The following is a 19316-nucleotide window of genomic DNA, read 5'->3' on the forward strand; positions in this document are numbered from 1 at the left end:
GGTCTAGGGTACTGAAGGGGATAATGCTAACATCCCTGGTGGTCTAGGGTACTGAACATCCCATGTATTACTCTTGTGACCATCTTTGAATCCCCCTTACCATTTTTCCCCACATTCATGATGAGACCTAACAATATATTTCCAGACAGATAACATTATATTTGCTGCCTATGCATTTCTCGTTGACACTGACTGCTGCCACTTGGCCCTGCAGCTGTAAGAGCCCAAACAGGCAGATAAATATTGACTTCAATGCTGAATGAATCGTTCCCACCGCGCTCACATTGTATCATGAAAAGCCCAGGTAATATCATTCCGAGAGTGCCCATATAACGTGGTGCAGTGCCCAAATAGGATATGGGGAAGGAGCTATAGGGCCTCACGTACTAGATATCAATCTGATTAAAAGGGGCCCGACATCCGGATATTATACCCCTAACTAGCACTATGTGTGTAATTACAATTTAACGCTGATTAACTAGTTACTTTGCTTGTAGAACTTCATTTTAGAGAAATTCAGTGTTTAAATGTTATGCTAACGACCTGCAAGTGCAGGGGAGGCCGGTCTCTGACGCAAGAGTGACCTGTCAATCAAAAACTGGAGGCAGCCGGCAGATGAGGAAAAGGGCGAGAGTGCAGGAGAGCTGTGAGTGCAGTGCCCGCCCCGCTGCACTTGCAGCTCATTAGCATGACATTTAAATAATGGATTTCCCTAAAACTTCAGAATGAAATTCTAGAAGCAAGGTAAGGATTTAATTACCATAAAAGGGTGATACATACATGCTGTTAAGCCTCTTTCATACATCAGTGTGCCAGGTATGTGTGCTGACAGCTTTCACACGTACCAGAGACACAGACAAACATAGACCCATTGAAGTGAATGGTCTGTGCACATGTCAGTGTGTTTCCCCGGACCATTTTTACCAGCAGCACGGGTCGCAAAACGTCCCCGCACGCCGACAACACACATGGATGTCATCTGTGTGACACACAGTGGCGCCTGAGAAGCAGCGGTACAGTTAGTGCTGTTCCCCGGCGCCAGATGCTGAAAACGGCTCTCATTTTTCTCCCTTGCTCTGCCAGCGCGAGCAGTGGAGAATGATGACAGTTGTATTCAAGTAATAAAGAGAGCTAATGGGACTATTACTCCCATCAGCCTACTCCTGCTGCCGCTTATAACAGTGAGAGCTGGAGCTGCTGATGGGAGTATCATCACCAAAAAAATCCGGCGTGGGTTCCCCTGTATTTTCTATAGCCAGCCAGCAAAAACTGGCAGCTGTAGGCTGCAACCCTCAGCAGTCAGCTTCAGCAATGCTGGTTATCAAGATTAGAGGGGTCCCCACGCCATGAGAATTGATTTGTGGTGAACTCAGTGATTTTTTCCCACAGTGCTGAGGTCAACGCTGTTCAGACCTGCTGGGAACGCAGCCTCAGTGACCGGCAGTAACCTCGATGATGTCACCACTGGTCACTGATGCTGCGCTGGCAGCAGCTCAATCACCAGTGGTTCTCAGCCTGGACCGTCGCATTTTGGCATGGTCCAGGTTGAAAACTATTTATCCCCAGACATGGATTACGGCATGGGACAGAACAATGGATAGGTGGAGATATTATTTTATTTTTGCTTTATTACAGGAGACGAGAGTTTCAGTGGAATGGGCGTTAGGTCAGTATAATTGTGTTTGTTATTTTAAAATAAAAATGGAAAACTGTGTTTTGTTTTATTTCTAATTAAGGACTTCATTCTGGCTGTGTCTTTATTTACTATATAACAATAGGATTAGTAATGGATAGGTGTCCGATAGACACCGCTCCATTACTAATCCATGGGCTTGATGTCACCGGACAATACAAAGGTGACATCAAACCCACAAATATGAACCCCACTTGCCACCGCTACAGAGCAAGTGTGAAGAGCCGGGCGAAGCTCCAGAATTGGCACATCCAATAGACGTGCCTTTTATGGAACGGCTGTGGGCTGCTGTTTTTAGGCTGGGGGGTTCAATACTCATGGCCCCTTACCAGCCTGAGAATACCAGCCCCAGCTGTCAGCTTTAGCAAGGCTGGTTGTCAAAAAAGGGTGGACCCCACGCCGTGAGTTCACCGCAGATCAAATCTCACAGTGTGGGGACCCCTCTATTCTTGATAACCAGCCTAGCTGAAGCTGACATCTGTCAGTTTTGCCTGGCTGGTTATAGAAAATACAGGGGAACCCACGCCGGATTTTTCATTATTTATATCGCAGGCAGCAAGTGATAAATACTCTCATCAGCCCCCGCCTGCTCTCACTGTTATTAGCGGCAGCAGGTGCAGGCCGATGGGAGTAATAGTCCCATTAACCACAGCCTGCTGTCGCTGGTATCAGTTGGAAATAGCGCTAATCATTCTCCCCTGCTAGCGCTGAGCACCATCAGAGCGCTGAGAATGATGAGAGCCGTCTTCAGCACCCGGTGCCGGGGAACAGCGCTAACAGTACGTCTTCTTCCCTGGCACTGGTGAGCGTGGTACTGATGCAGTAAACGGGCGGCACACGTGTGCCACAAGTATTACACACAAGTACACAAATATCTCTGGTACCAGTTATTCCAGTACCGGAAATATCAGGACGTGTGAAACCGGAAAAAATGGCAGCAAGCCCTAGATTGATCGGCTATTCGGATCACTCACACTCATCCATGCAAATCAATGAGTTTGTGGAAACCATTGGACTGCACTCCGATGCCATCTGGGTGCAGTCTGATTTTCACGGACTGACGGAATGGAGAAGATGGAAAATTGTTTGCCTTCTATTATCAACCATTTCATTTTGATGAGAGACTGACTGTAATATTCTTTAATTAGATGAATACGAAGTGTAGATCCCCCGCGATCCCCCCAATATATATCACAAATCTCAAGTGCTAAGAGCTTGCAGGCATATTTACATCCATACATGTGACTGATATCAGCCGTTCCTCTTACAACCCCCAGCAATGTACGGTTACTGGCCCTTTAAGGAACCTTGATGAGTCAGAACTTTAAGACACTTTATACAGCATTGCTCATGGTTTCCACAACTCCCATTCATTCTGCTCTCAGTAAGAGGATGGAGAACATGAAAATACCAATGACCGACCTCAAAATCATACAAACCCGAGAATTTCCATTACTAGTTCATTGACAGAACATATGCTGCATTCTGTGTCTTTGTGTGAGTGTCAGCTCTTGTGCAGTGTCATGGTGTCTGCAGAGCGTCTCCATTCCTTCCTCAGGGAAGTGCCCCCCACTATCCTCTCCTTCCTCAGGGAAGTGCCCCCCACTATCCTCTCCTTCCTCAGGGAAGTGCCCCCCACTATCCTCTCCTTCCTCAGGGAAGTGCCCCCCACTATCCTCTCCCTCCTGATGGCTCTCGGCCTGCACAGCCAGCATGACTTGGCACTTTGCTGCTGCGGCCTCCAGTACGTGCCTTGCTCCGCAGGAGAATTCACACATTATTTCCTCCATTGCGTCATACAAATATTACGATATTGTGACTTTTCTAGAGAAGATCCTCAACCTGTCGCGGCTTGTTCTTACGAGCGTCTCTGGGAAAGCTGAAAAACCTGTTTTATATCATTAGCTGCAGATAATTTCCCTGTTAGCTTTCATTGTCTGTGGATCAGGATATAACGATAAAAATAAGTCCTGGAGTCGCATCTTCTGCGAGGTTACTAAAGATCATATCTGTTCCATGGAAAACTGGGTGATAACCGGAATGGCTGCCAACAGGGATTGTCACCCAGCTTACCAAGGATCCGAGCAATGACTGGTAGCCAATAGGGCCCCATGAGACATCACTTATAGGGCGCAGTCAGATGGCCGTATAAATCGGACTGAGATCGGATCACAATGCTCGGACTGGCCGGCGGCTCTCCCGACCCGAGCGCGACAGCTGCATAAAAATACTGTATATTTGGCGTAAAACATGAAGCTCATGGACCCCAATTTTTGCAAGTCTTTTTTCATATAGGTTGAAAAGTGGCCCCCTAGGTTCCAGGGCCCAGGTATGATTGCAATCCCTGACCCTATTGTTGTGATGCCCCTGGCTGTCTCACTTGGGTGAGGAGAGCTGCCAGCCAGTCCGTGCACTGTGATATGATCTGGCCCCGATTTATACAGCCATCTGACTATGCCCTTAGTCTCATCGTATGAGGCCCCCTTCAGGCTCCAGATGCCATTGCAACCTTTGCACTTTGACCCCTAACCCTGGTCATAATATCATGCCCTCCCATAGCTCTAGGCATTATTATTTATTTAATTATTATTATTATTTAGGCATAGTAATACTACCCCTATCTGAGCTGCCATTATATACAAGAGGCTATATTTGTGTCCATTCATTGGTGTAACTACAAGCCCCAAAGCAAAATCTCCATCAACGCCCCAACTATCACCGGTCTTTAATAGAATCAGTCTTATATAGGCCAAAGGGACCTTTTGGGCTCGTATTGGCTCAATGGTCCGGGGACAAGTACAACCCCTGTACCCATTGTAGTTGCACCGTTTCCATTGATTCTAACTATAGAAGTAATTTAGGGATGAAACGTGATGTCCGGCCTCGGCTCAGCACTGATCCCATGTAGATTTGCTTGGCATTAGCTCGGATGAATGCCTCCATTGTGTGACTCCGCTGCCATTGTCAGCACTGAAATATTTCAGGAACTGAAAAGATCAACAAAAGAGAGAAAATCGAGGTTTCAAGGAGCAGAATGTCGCCATTGTCTTTCCAGGGGGCAGAATTCTCAACCCACTGGCGGGCGGGAAGGCTGTGATCGACTTGTCACTGCAAATAATCTTATCTGATCTAACTGTGTTTATTCCCAAGAACTTCTTGGGAATCTTCATAATGATGCCAAATTATTTCTGCCGGAATGCCAGGGCCAACCTCACCTGGGCCCGGAGCTGCAGTCATGGATCTGATGCATTGTATACTGGGAGGTGCTCATCATGGCCGATACAATCTTTCAAGTCTTAAATCTGCAGCCACCCTGCTGTCCAGGGGTCCAAATCTGCCTGGTTCTGTACTACACATAGTGGATGCCGATACGATTGAAAGCAATGATGGAAGAGGAAAGACGTCTCCCCCACCATTCTTCTTCTGAGTTTGATGTCTCAGCGCAACAGGCGCAATGATGTCTCTATTTCATGCCCGCTGTGCCAACCAGTGAAGAGCTTCAGAGCGCTCGCTGCCAAGAACAGAGCAGTGGGGAATGAGGAGAGATGAATATTTCTTTATTTTTGTAATGCAGGGCCCATTATACTGTATGGAGGACTATGTGGGGCCCATTATACTGTATAGAGGACTATGTGGGGCCATTATACTGTATAGAGGACTATGTGGGGCCATTATACTGCATGCAGGACTATGTGGAGCTATTATACTGTATAGAGGACAATGTGGGGCCCATTATGCTGTACAGAGGACTATGTGAGGCCATTATACTGTATGCAGGATTATGTGTGGTCCATTATACTGTATGAAGGACTATGTGGGGCCCATTATACTGTATGGAGGACTATGTGGGCCTATTTCACTGTATGGAGGGCTATGTGGGACCCATTGTACTGTATGGAGGACTATGTGGAGCCATTATACTGTATAGAGGACTATGTGGGGCCATTATACTGCATGCAGGACTATGTGGAGCTATTATACTGTATAGAGGACTATGTGGGGCCCATTATACTGTACAGAGGACTATGTGAGGCCATTATACTGTATGCAGGATTATGTGTGGTCCATTATACTGTATGAAGGACTATGTGGGGCCCATTATACTGTATGGAGGACTATGTGGGCCTATTTCACTGTATGGAGGGCTATGTGGGGCCCATTATACTGTACGGAGGACTATGTGAGGCCATTATACTGTATGGAGGATTATGTGTGGTCCAATATACTGTATGAAGGACTATGTGGGGCCCATTATACTGTATAGAGGACTATGTGAGGCACATTATTCTGTATGGAGGACTATGTGTGGCCATTATACTGTATGAAGAGCTATGTGGGGCCCATTATACTTTATTGAGGGATATGCGGGGCCCATTATACTGTAAGGAGGACTATGTGGAGTTAATTATACTGTATGGAGGACTATGCAGGCCCATTATACTGTATGGAGGACTATGCGGGGTCTATTATACTGTATGGAGGCATGCGTGGGCATCACAGTTGGGCAATCATACTTTGTTTGGGTAACCATACTTTGCTGGGGTGAGTACAGTAGGGTCATCATACCATGTGTGTGGAGTGTGCTATGGAGGAATTCACTGGGGGGGTATCATACTGTGTTTGGGGGGCACTTTTGTTGGCATCATACTTTATTATCTCTATATTTATTAATTCAAAATTTTTTATCCTTTATTACATATTTAAATTAGGCTATCGGGGACCATGCTGGTCCTCAAAAATGTGTTAATTAAACAATTAGTATATTCTCATGATACTCAAGTCATTGTCTTTGTATCAAGCCATCACCTGCTGTTAATATTATACAAGATTAACGAGTACGAGGTGTGATCCCATAATGAGCGTCCGCTGTCTTACCAGGGATACGGATCTCAGGATAACAGCAGACGCAGGTCAGACTCCCATCATCCGACGTCAGACCAGTCGTGTCTAATAACCGTCAGGATTTCATTTCCTCTCAGACAGCGTGCCAAAAATAATATCCAACAGCGACACAAAGAAATCTCAAACACCAGTATGAGGAGCTACCAAGGTGCTATACACACTCCAATATCTATATATCCAGGCATATGGACAGGGATTACCTTACAGTGAACCTGTCCCATGCTGTCTGCAGCATGTTATAGAACAGGAAGAGCACAGCAGATTGATATATGGGTTTATTGGAGAAGATGCAATATAACTTGCATTGATTCATTGACATCCCTGCTCATCCTGGGCTTAGGAGTCCAGTGGGCGGTCCTAGTCAATGAACGAGAGGCTTTCCTGTGTAAGTGTACATAAAGAGATCACCGTCAATCGCTGATGAGGACCGCCCACTGGACTCCTAAGCCCCAAATGAGCAAGGATTTGAATGAAAAAAGGAAATTTATAGTAAATCTTCTATTGAATCACTATTAGCTTACCCTACAAGTTACAATGTATTGCTCATGCAGCAGAAAGCATTTTGTAGAGTATGATTATGATGTATCTTTCCTAAGCCACAGACAGTGGTGTAACTAGAGTCCAGTGGGCCTCATTGCAAAATTTGGACCTTGGCCCCCACCTACATGTTCATCCGATGTATGGGCCCTTGTAGCATCCTAGATCCTATAAAAACATACATGTTTATCCTCCATCATGGGCTAATTCCTGGTATAATGTCCCTCATTCTGGTATATTGTCCCCCATTCTGGTATAATGTCCCCATCCTGGTATAATGTCCCTCATTCTGGTATAATGGGCCTCCCACACCCGACTCCAAGACTTCTCCCGTGCTGCGCCAATCCTCTGGAATGCTCTACCCCAAGATATTAGGACCATCCATAATTTGCATAGTTTTAGGCGCTCGCTCAAAACACATTTGTTCAGAGCGGCCTATCACGTTCACTAATCAAAGTTATGTTATGTTTGTGTGTAGCCTATTCACTATCCCCATCTATTCCCCAACCCCTGAAGATGGCTGGACCATGATTGTAAATACATCATTGTAAATACACACTTGTACTTTGTATCTCCCACACCTCATTGTAGATTGTAAGCTCTCACGAGCAGGGTCGTCTTATTTTGCTTTAATTATTGTATTGTTAACGTTGTTACTTATGACTTTTGTGTTTGAAACTGTTAAACTGTAAAGCGCTGCGGAATATGTTGGCGCTATATAAATAAAGATTATTATTAAATAAAGATTATTATTATTATAATGTCCCCCATTCTGGTATAATGTCCCCATCCTGGTATAATGTCCCTCATTCTGGTATAATGTCCCCCATTCTGGTATAATGTCCTCCATCCTGGTATAAAGTCCCCGTAATGGTATAATGCTTCCCATCCTGGCATAATATCCCCATCCTGATATAATGTCCCCCATCCTGGCATAATGTCCCCATCCTGGCATAAGATCCCCATCCTGGCATAATGTCCCCCATCCTGGCATAATGTCCCCCATCCTGGTATAATGTCCTCCATCCTGGTATAATGTCCCCCATCCTGGCATAATATCCCCCATCCTGGTATAATGTCCTCCATCCTGATATAATGTCCCCCATCCTGATATAATGTCCCCATCTATATATATAATTGTCTAAGGGTTTTTCCGTCTGTCTGTCTGTCTGTCTTTCTGTCTGTCTGTCTGTCTGTCTGTCCTGGAAATCCCGGCTCTCTGATTGGTCGAGGCCGCCAGGCCTCGACCAATCAGAGACCGGCACAGCATCGACGTAGAAATCCCGCGTCTCTGATTGGTCGAGGCCGCCAGGCCTCGACCAATCAGCGACGGGCACAGCGACGATGATGTCATAAAGGACGTAGATATCCCGCGTCTGATTGGTCGAGGCCGCCAGGCCTTGACCAATCAGCAACGGGTACAGCGACGATGATGTCATAATGGTTGCCATGGCGACGATGATGTCAAAGGTTGCCTCGACCAATCAGCGACGGGCACAGTCTGCCGCGAATTCTGGAATCATCATTGTCCATATACTACGGGGACATGCATATTCTAGAATACCCGATGCGTTAGAATCGGGCCACAATCTAGTCTATATATATAATTGTCTAAGGGTTTTTCCGTCTGTCTGTCTGTCTGTCCTGGAAATCCCAGCTCTCTGATTGGTCGAGGCCTGGCGGCACAGCATCGCCAGGCCTCGACCAATCAGCAACGGGCACAGCGACGATGATGTCATAAAGGACGTAGACATCTCACGTTTCTGATTCAGCGACGGGCACAGTATCGACATAGATGTCATAATGGTTGCCATGGCGACGATGATGTCATAAAGGTTGCCTCGACCAATCAGCGACGGGCACAGTCTGCCGCGAATTCTGGAATCATCATTGTCCATATACTACGGGGACATGCATATTCTAGAATACCCGATGCGTTAGAATCGGGCCACAATCGACCAATCAGCAACGGGCACGGCGACGATGATGTCATAATGGTTGCCATGGCGACGGTGATGTCATAAAGGTTGCCTTGATCAATCAGCGACGGACACAGTCTGCCGTGAATTCTGGAATCATCATTGTCCATATACTACGGGGACATGCATATTCTAGAATACCCGATGCGTTAGAATCGGGCCACAATCTAGTCTATATATATAATTGCCTAAGGGTTTTTCCGTCTGTCTGTCTGTCTGTCTTTCTGTCTGTCTGTCTGTCCTGGAAATCCCGCCTCTCTGATTGGTCGAGGCCGCCAGGCCTCGACCAATCAGCGACAGGCACAGGGACGATGATGTCATAAAGGACGTAGACACCCCGCGTCTGATTGGTCGAAGCCTCCAGGTCTCGACCAATCAGCAACGGGCACAGCGATGATGATGTCATAATGGTTGCCATGGAGACAATAATGTCATAAAGGTTGCCTCGACCAATCAGCGACAGTCAAAGTCTGCCGCGAATTCTGGAATCATCATTGTCCATATACTACGGGGACATGCATATTCTAGAATACCCGATGCGTTAGAATCGGGCCACAATCTAGTATTGGTATAATGTCCCCATCCTGGCATAATGTCCCCCATCCTGGTATAATGTCCCCATCCTGGTATAATGTCCCCATCCTGGCATAATGTCCCCCATCCTGGTATAATGTCCCCATCCTGGTATAATGTCCTCCATCCTGATATAATGTCCCCATATTGGTATAATGTCCCCATCCTGGCATAATGTCCCCCATCCTGGTATAATGTCCCCATCCTGGTATAATGTCCTCCATCCTGATATAATGTCCCCATATTGGTATAATGTCCTCCACTCTGTCATGCCAGGCCAGTTAATCAAAAGAAGAACTGCAGATGTCGTCATGTAGGAGTCAGTTCTCGGGGCTCTCGTCCAGCGACCACAGATTACTGACATGGCAGCTGGCCCAAGTCCTACAAATCTATTTCCACCAATTCTCTTTATCACCCTATAAAACACTGGGTATTGCAGGGGAAATGGATCGATACCATCCCCTATACAATTCTCGGTGCCGCAGTGGTGGCCGTTATTTGCTTCTTTTACACAATGCATCGGGCAGGTATTGTTTCAGCAGATGAGCCAGTGAATGGTTCCTTGCCAGGAATCACAGGACTTTATAATGAGGGCTCTGCTGTTTGTCATTCCGCAGATAATAATCTTCTGTTACTTTGTTTCCTCTCTTGCTCTGGGTTCAGTTTATTCCCAGGACTCGGGGTTCAGATGCCATTTGCTCCTTGTCTTGTCATGATGAAACAAGCAGAATCCTCGGGGGATGTGTTGGCCGGGAGGAGGTGTGAACTTGCCACCTGCGCCCGTCCGCGGGGGCACCTAGATAATATGGGGGTTGTGTCTGGGCTCATATGAGAAGTCTGTAAAGTAATATTCTTTATGTCTCTTTATGTAAATTAATGCTGCACGTCCACTGTCTGCACTGGAGCCAACAAATAATAATAATGATCCATCCATTATAGAGTGTGAAGCTCCTGGGATCCAATGGAAAAATCGTAATAAAGGACCCACAAAGATCAGGGGTCTTGGATTGCGCTGTAACCCTGGTATGTAGCATCGACGTCATTGAATATTGTGGCGTCCAATAAATTCTCAAGAGCCCTGCAAAGTGCAAGAATTGTAGCACATAAAGTCACAAGAAGCCCCTCAATACCAATGAATGGGGGACAATCTAAATTGAGCTAGAAGACAGGTGTGCACATGCCAGCAATAGCATGAAGCTTGTGGGCTGCAATGCAAAGTTCCAACAGGGACCCCAAATATTGCAGGCCTTTAATATTAATATTGTCATATGGCCCAATAGGGCCTTTTGGGCCCCCTAGGCTCCAGGGCCCAGGTACCATTGCAGCCCATGTATGACAGGCATCTATCCAGACTTTGACACTATCAGACATATAACTTAAGAGCATAAATACCCCGCAGCAGCTAAGGGCATTGAAGTGAGCCCACCTTCTAGGAAGAAATGCACATTCCAGCCTGTATTGAATTATTTTATAATGGTGATTATTACGGGTGCAGCATCATCATTTAGTAATTTGGAACCATAAAGATTATCAAAGCAAAACTATTGCAAGCATAAAGGTGACAGATTACAGAAGGAGAGAGCCCAGAATCAGGGGCGGACGTGTGATTGGGGCATCCTGCAGGAGGTAAGGGGCCACGTCCACCTCCAAAGCAGGTGGGATTGTGCTTTATAATGAGCAGAGGGCCCCAATATTGTCTTTACACAGTGGCCCTCTCCTGTCTGTGTCTGCCACTGGAGAGAATGCAGTAATGTAGCTACCGGGGGGCAGAAGGGGCGGTTTCCCCGGGCCCCGCTCTCCGAGGGGCCCACCCGAAGCTAAGCTACTGCAGCTGTATTGACGTGCACAGCGTGTCAATACAGTTACATTCTGCAGCAGAGCAGGGAGATTCGATCTTTCTGCTCTGCCACCCGGCCGCTATGGGGCCCGTGACCTGGTGGGGAGGCCGGTGCCCGAAACGCCCCCCCCCCCACTCATCATAGAAAGTTCAACTGTATTTGATGGATGCCGATACAGTTGACCGCATTAGTGAGACGGAGCGTTACACTCCCTCTCCCATCAATCACCGTATGACGTCACTGACGCAGACGCTGACAGCAGGCGCGATGACGTCATTACTTGGCGCCCGCTGTCCTGAGATGTGTGGGTGCACGGAGCAGCAGGCGAATGAGGAGGAGTGGTGAGTATTGTATTTTTTTTGTTATGGGGTGCATTATACAATATGGAGTCTGCCTATTGGAAGGTGCATTATACTATATTGAGGCCTAGGGGAGTGCATTATACTATATAGAGTCTGCCTATGGGGGTGCATTATACTATAGAGGCCTATGAGGAGTGCATTATACTATATAGAGTCTGCCTATGGGGGTGCATTATACTATAGAGGCCTATGAGGAGTGCATTATACTATATAGAGTCTGCCTATGGGGGTGCATTATACTAGGGAGGCCTATGAGGAGTGCATTATACTATATAGAGTCTTCCTATGTGGAGTGCATTACACTGGATGGCTGAACTGGATGGACAAATGTCTTTTTTCGGCCTTACTAACTATGTTACTATGTATATAGAGTGTGCCTATGGGAGTGCATTATACTATATAGAGTCTTCCTATGGGGAGTGCATTATACTATAGAGGCCTATGAGGAGTGCATTATACTATATGGAGGACTATCTGGTGCATTATACTATATGGAGGCTATACGTATACTATGATGGGAATACCCATTTTCGAGCTGTACTTGCATTTTATCTGATTTGCTGCTACTCTCTGCTCCCCCTTCCACTGACAGTTCTGGTAGACTCAGTGTTTTTACACCTGTGAAATCTATTTCACTTTTGTTCTCAACTGACCATTACTACTTTTATTTGTGTTGTGTATGTTTTTTGAATATTGTATTTAATTTTAGGACTTTTTTTGCTCTTTGTTTTTGCTTTGTGTGGTTATATATGGAGGCTATATAGGGGGCCATCATACAGTGTGGGGATTACAATGAGGGGGCCATCATACAGTGTTGGAGATAATATAGGGTTTTTGTATAGTGTTGGAGCGATCAAACAGTTTGAGGTCTACTAAGGGGTCAGTACACTGTGTGGGGGTTACTACTACACAGTGAGGGGGCATTTTACTGTGTATAAGAGAGCATCATACTGTGTAGAGAGGAGCTGTACAAGGGGAGACTCGGGACATTATTAAATGTATAGTGGGCACTTATTGAAATAGGGGAACTCAGGTTACTGTGACTGTCAAAGGGGTACACAGAGGGCATTACTACTTTCTAGGGGTGCAAAATGTGGGCACTGTTTCTAGGACACTTGCACCCGGCAATACTATATTATAGAGGTTTTTTTTTATAAGCTAGGGGCACACAGCAGGTGCAGTAATAGGGACACATACGGCAGCAGCGGCTCAGTATTGGGGTATCAGGTGCAGTAATAGGGACACATATGGCAGCAGCGGCTCAGTATTGGGGTATCAGGTGCAGTAATAGGGACACATACGGCAGCAGCGGCTCAGTGTTGGGGAATCAGGTGCAGTAATAGGGACACATACGGCAGCAGCGGCTCAGTATTGGGGTATCAGGTGCAGTAATAGGGACACATACAGCAGCAGCGGCTCAGTGTTGGGGTATCAGGTGCAGTAATAGGGACACATACGGCAGCAGCGGCTCAGTATTGGAGTATCAGGGGCAGTAATAGGGTCACATACGGCAGCAGCGGCTCAGTATTGGGATATCAGGGGCAGTAATAGGGTCACATACGGCAGCAGCGGCTCAGTATTGGGGTATCAGGTGCAGTAATAGGGACACATACGGCAGCAGCGGCTCAGTATTGGGGTATCAGGTGCAGTAATAGGGACACATACGGCAGCAGCGGCTCAGTATTGGGGTATCAGGTGCAGTAATAGGGACACATATGGCAGCAGCGGCTCAGTGTTGGGGTATCAGGTGCAGTAATAGGGACACATACGGCAGCAGCGGCTCAGTATTGGGGTATCAGGGGCAGTAATAGGGTCACATACGGCAGCAGCGGCTCAGTATTGGGTATCAGGAGCAGTAATAGGGACACATACGGCAGCAGCGGCTCAGTATCGGGGTATCAGGTGCAGTAATAGGGACATATACGGCAGCAGCGGCTCAGTATTGGGGTATCAGGTGCAGTAATAGGGACACATACGGCAGCAGCGGCTCAGTATTGGGGTATCAGGTGCAGTAATAGGGACACATATGGCAGCAGCGGCTCAGTATTGGGGTATCAGGGGCAGTAATAGGGTCACATACGGCAGCAGCGGCTCAGTATTGGGTATCAGGAGCAGTAATAGGGACACATACGGCAGCAGCGGCTCAGTATCAGGGTATCAGGTGCAGTAATAGGGACACATACGGCAGCAGCGGCTCAGTATTGTGGTATAAGGTGCAGTAATAGGGACACATACGGCAGCAGCGGCTCAGTATTGTGGTATCAGGTGCAGTAATAGGGACACATACGGCAGCAGAGGCTCAGTATTGGGGTATCAGGTGCAGTAATAGGGACACATATAGCAGCAGCAGCTCAGTATTGGACTATCAGGTGCAGTAATAGGGACACATATGGCAGCAGCGGCTCAGTATTGGGGTATCAGCTGCAGTAATAGGGACACATATGGCAGCAGCGGCTCAGTATTGGGGTATCAGGTGCAGTAATAGGGACACATATGGCAGCAGCGGCTCAGTATTGGGGTATCAGGTGCAGTAATAGGGACATATACGGCAGCAGCGGCTCAGTATTGGGGTATCAGGTGCAGTAATAGGGACACATACGGCAGCAGCGGCTCAGTATTTGGGTATCAGGTGCAGTAATAGGGACACATAAGGCAGCAGCGGCTCAGTATTGGGGTATCGGGTGCAGTAATAGAGATACATACAGCAGCAGCGGCTCAGTATTGGGGTATCAGGTGCAGTAATAGGGACACATATGGCAGCAGCGGCTCAGTATTGGGGTATTAGGTGCACTAATAGGGTCACATACGGCAGCAGTGGCTCAGTATTGGGGTATCAGGGGCAGTAATAGGGACACATGCGGCAGCAGCGGCTCAGTACTGGGGTATCAGTAGGATGAGGAGTTTGTGCAGGTTGGGAATAGATGGTGATGGGGCTGGAATATGAGAAGTGAAATGTGTCTCTGTTATATTCTTTGCAGCCGAGTCCTGGCTGGAGAAGTTGTCATGTCGGTCTGGGCCAGATGTAAAAGACAGGAAAAGTTAACAATTCCATCAGAGAACGTCAGCGGTAAGCCACCATCTATAACTGTGCTGTGATCTCTTATATGTTCTGCAGGACTGGTATCTACCACTGACCTTATGGCGGTAATATCAGTGTTGGTCTTTGTATAGAGATTATTTTCAGCAACAGTGCGGTCATCTCCTGAGGTTCTCTCCACTATAATGGTGCATCACCCAGTTGTAATCAAGCTTACCTGGTTAGGGGGCACTCAGAAGTTTCGCTCCCCTGAACCAAAACCCTAGTTGCGCCTCTGAAAGAATGTAATGATTGTTGCACATTAGCCTTCTCTTTCTTGCCTCTTTTGTGCAGTGGAGGAAATATAGATGCAGCTGTGCAATGGAATTTTGTGAATGTTTAGCTTGGATATAAATAAAAGATAAATCTCTGCAGTTTCCATGACCCTTTCGCTGCATCGCATGATATAATTGTCATGGACTGTAAGTGCATTCTGCTGAGCAGCCACCAGGTGTCTCTGTTGCGGAGTGGAGCACCAGCTAAGGGTACGTTCACATTTGCGTTGTGCGGGGCTGCGTCGGCGACGCACCGCACAACGCAAACAAAAACGCAACAAAACGCACGCTAAAACGCTGCGTTTTCCGACGCATGCGTCCTTTTTTGCCGAAAAATGGATGCAAAAAAAATGCAACTTGCTGCGTCCTCTGCGCCCTACGCTTGCGGCCAAAAAAACGCATGCGTCGCAAAACGCAGCACAACACATGTCCATGCGCCCCCCGTGTTAAATATAGGGGCGCATGACGCATGCGTCGCCGCGGGTGCGCCCGATGCAACCGCGCAAAACGCTAATGTGAACGTAGCCTAAGAACTTCCTGTGCATTCCTGGTCTTTTTACTGCCAGCAGGTGGCGCAGCGATATCACTACCCAATGGGGTGCGCTCTATAAGTGGCTGTTGGGGCTCTGTGAGCAGGACAGATACATTATCTCTACAGGCCTTCTATGTAATATACTTATATTATCACACCCGCCTGATACGTTTCAAAAATCCATGCACCTGCTGCAGAAACAACCCCAGTCGGATGTCTGGAAGGGATTTTGCAGTAGCAAAAATCACTGCAGCAAATCTCCAGTATGTGATTATATTCCTATAGGACGACTCCATGTCACAGACGGGGTGCAGAAAGGCGGATTTTATATGGCCAGACTATATAGTTTTCCATGGAAAAAATTAGCTATAAATACACATCACATGAGATATGCTAGTAAAGATGAAGCCACCTAATAAAACTTGTAGGATAAGGATAAAGGAAAATGTTGCTGCCAGGGGTCAAAACAATGGGGCAAATTAATCAAACATTTCATGCCAGAATTCTGCAAATTGTCTCTTCAGAGAGGAAGAGGACTAGAACTCTAGTGCCACCTATTGGAAGTAGCAATCCTAACAGTCAGTGTCGACCCTTAAGGCTATATTCACACTTTGCGGATTTTGCTGCGGATCCGCAGCGGATTTGACCGCTGCGGATCTGCAGCAGTTTCCCATGAGTTTACAGAACAATGTAAACCTATGGGAAACAAAAAACGCAGTGCACATGCTGCGGAAAAAACCGCGCGGAAACGCTGCGGATTACATTCCGCAGCATGTCACTTCTTTTCTGCGGATTTTCACCTGCTCCAATAGAAAACTGCAGATGAAAATCCGCAGAAGAAACCGCAGTAAAAACCGCGCTAAATCCGCAGTAAAAACCGCGACGGGTTTTCACTGCGGATTTTGGAATTCTGCTGCGGAAAAATCCGCAGTGGAATCTGCAAAGTGTGAACATACCCTTAAGGCAGGGGTGTCAAACTGCATTCCTCAAGGGCTGCAAACAGGTCATGTTTTCAGGATTTCCTTGTACTGCACAGGTGATGATTTAATCACCTACACACATAATGATTGCAGCACCTTGTGCAATGCTAAGGAAATCTTGAAAACACGCATGGTTTGCGGCCCTCGAGGAATGCAGTTTGACACCCCTGCTTTAAGGAGCCTTGAAACCAGATCTCAGTTTGCAGACACTGTGTTTCGGGGCACTGTCCCTCGTCAGTGCAAAGTGGAGATCTGGTTTGGCTTTTATCCTAAGTCATGTGACAAGACTCGTTAAAGTGTCGACACTGACTGTTAGGATTGCTACTTCCAATAGGTGGCACTAGAGTTCTATTTCTAATAACGTCAATACTATTGCTATATAAGATTAAATAATTATAATATCAAAATAATAATATTGCAATAATACAGACAAATACCAACAAACCATAAACAAATATTACCATCATGTACAGTATTGATAATACCACTGTACTGATCATTAAAGAAGTTGAGGTTAAAGTCTCTGTAACTCTGGATCCTGATATCGCACACTGTGAGGATTCTCCGGAGCCGACTTTGGAGCAGCCATCATGTGACCGTAATATGCGATTTTCACACCTCCGGCCACATTCTGACTACTTTGCTGATTTCACAAGTACTGAGCGAGACTGTGCACGTCTAGTTAGCACGTGATGGCATGAATGCAAATCTTATACTTGCGGTAACATAATCATTGGCATAACTACAGTAGATACAGGGGTTGCAGCTTAGGGGGCCACAAAAGTCCCTTTGGCCTATATAAGAAGACCAATGCTATTAAAGACTTGCAATAATTGGGCCCATTAGATCTTTTGCTTTGGGGCACATGCTGTTCATGTTACTCCACTGCACATGATTACTAACTCCCAGCGCCACCATCAGAGAATCCTCACAGCGTGCAATGTGTACCCCCTGTGAAGATTCAGAAGTCCGCAGTCACATAGAGTCACTGTGGACTTTAACTTCAAACTTGGACAACTACTTTAACCAAAAACACTGCACTAAGCAGGGCCGGCTCCAGGTTTTTGAGGGCCCCGGGCGAAAGAGTCTCAGTGGGCCCCCCCTTTAACACATACCACGATTCATGATCGCATATAAACACAGCCATGTAGTATATAACACAGCCCACGTAGTATATAGCACAGCCACGTAGCATATAACACAGCCATGTAGTATATAGCACAGTCCATATAGTATATAGCACAGCCACGAAGTATATAACACGGCCCACGTAGTATATAGAACAGCCATGTAGTATATAGAGACACTTGCCCCATATAGTGCTACGCAAACGTTATGGCCCCATAGATGCTCCATACAGCCACTTGCCCCATATAGTGCTGCACAAATGTTATTGCCCCATAAGATGCTCCATACAGACACTTGCCCCATTTGCGCCGCTCCATCTTCTTCAGCGTCTTCTGCACTGACGTTCAGGCAGAGAGCGCGCACTAACCACGTAACTGCGCCCTCTAACCTCAGCGTCACTGCAGAGGACGTGGAAGACGGAGCGGCGGCTGGAACGGGGAGCAGGCGAATATCGCACAGCGCTGCGCTCCCCTCCCCGTTATACTCACCTGTTCCTGGTGCTGTGCAGTCCCTGCTTCCTGGCGCCGGCAGCTTCTTCCTGTATTTAGCGGTCACCGTTACCGCTCATTACAGTAATGAATATGCGGCTCCACCCTTATGGGAGGTGGAGCCGCATATTCATTACTGTAATGAGCGGTACCATGTGACCGCTCAGTACAGGAGGAAGCTGGGGAGCCGGGGACCTGCAGGGACCACGCCAGCCGCCAGGAGTAGGTGAGTATAATTAGACAGCCCCCGGCCGCTCCCCCTCCCCGCCGAGTCAGCTCCGTGATGTGCCGTTAGCTGAGGGCCCCTGGGGGAGCGGTGGTCCTAGGCACTGGCAGCTGCCTGCCCCTAACGCCGGCCTTGAATGGGACCCCCTGTCTCGCACTTGCCCGGGTACGCCGGGTGCTGACGCCGGCCCTGGTACTAAGATTGATATTACCGCCATACAGTGACCATATAATGGTGATATCAGGTTTACACCAGCGCTCTGCAGACCTTATACAGGTACTTCTCACAATATTAGAATATCATCAAAAAGTTAATTTATTTCAGTTCTTCAATACAAAAAGTGAAGCTCATATATTATATAGACCATTTTCAAAATTATTATGCAAATGATATTTTTCTTGAATTTTCCTAAATGGTCGGTGCAAATGGCAGTCAGTCTAATAAAAGTCATCACTATTTAACTCCAGAACATCCTAAACGGCCAAGTTACATGTTAACATAAGACCCCTTCTTTGATATCACCTTCACAATTCTTGCATCCATTGAACTTGTGAGTTTTTGGAGAGTTTCTGCTTGTATTTCTTCCCTCCCAGAGCTGCTGTTTTGATGTGAACGGCCTCTCACCCTCATAGATCTTTTGCTTGATGATACTCCAAAGGTTCTCTATAGGGTTGAAGTCAGGGGAAGATGGTGGCCGCACCATGAGTTTATCTCCTTTTATGCCCAT

The sequence above is a fragment of the Ranitomeya imitator genome, chromosome 8, assembly GCF_032444005.1.
Source record: "Ranitomeya imitator isolate aRanImi1 chromosome 8, aRanImi1.pri, whole genome shotgun sequence".
Lineage (NCBI taxonomy): Eukaryota > Metazoa > Chordata > Amphibia > Anura > Dendrobatidae > Ranitomeya > Ranitomeya imitator.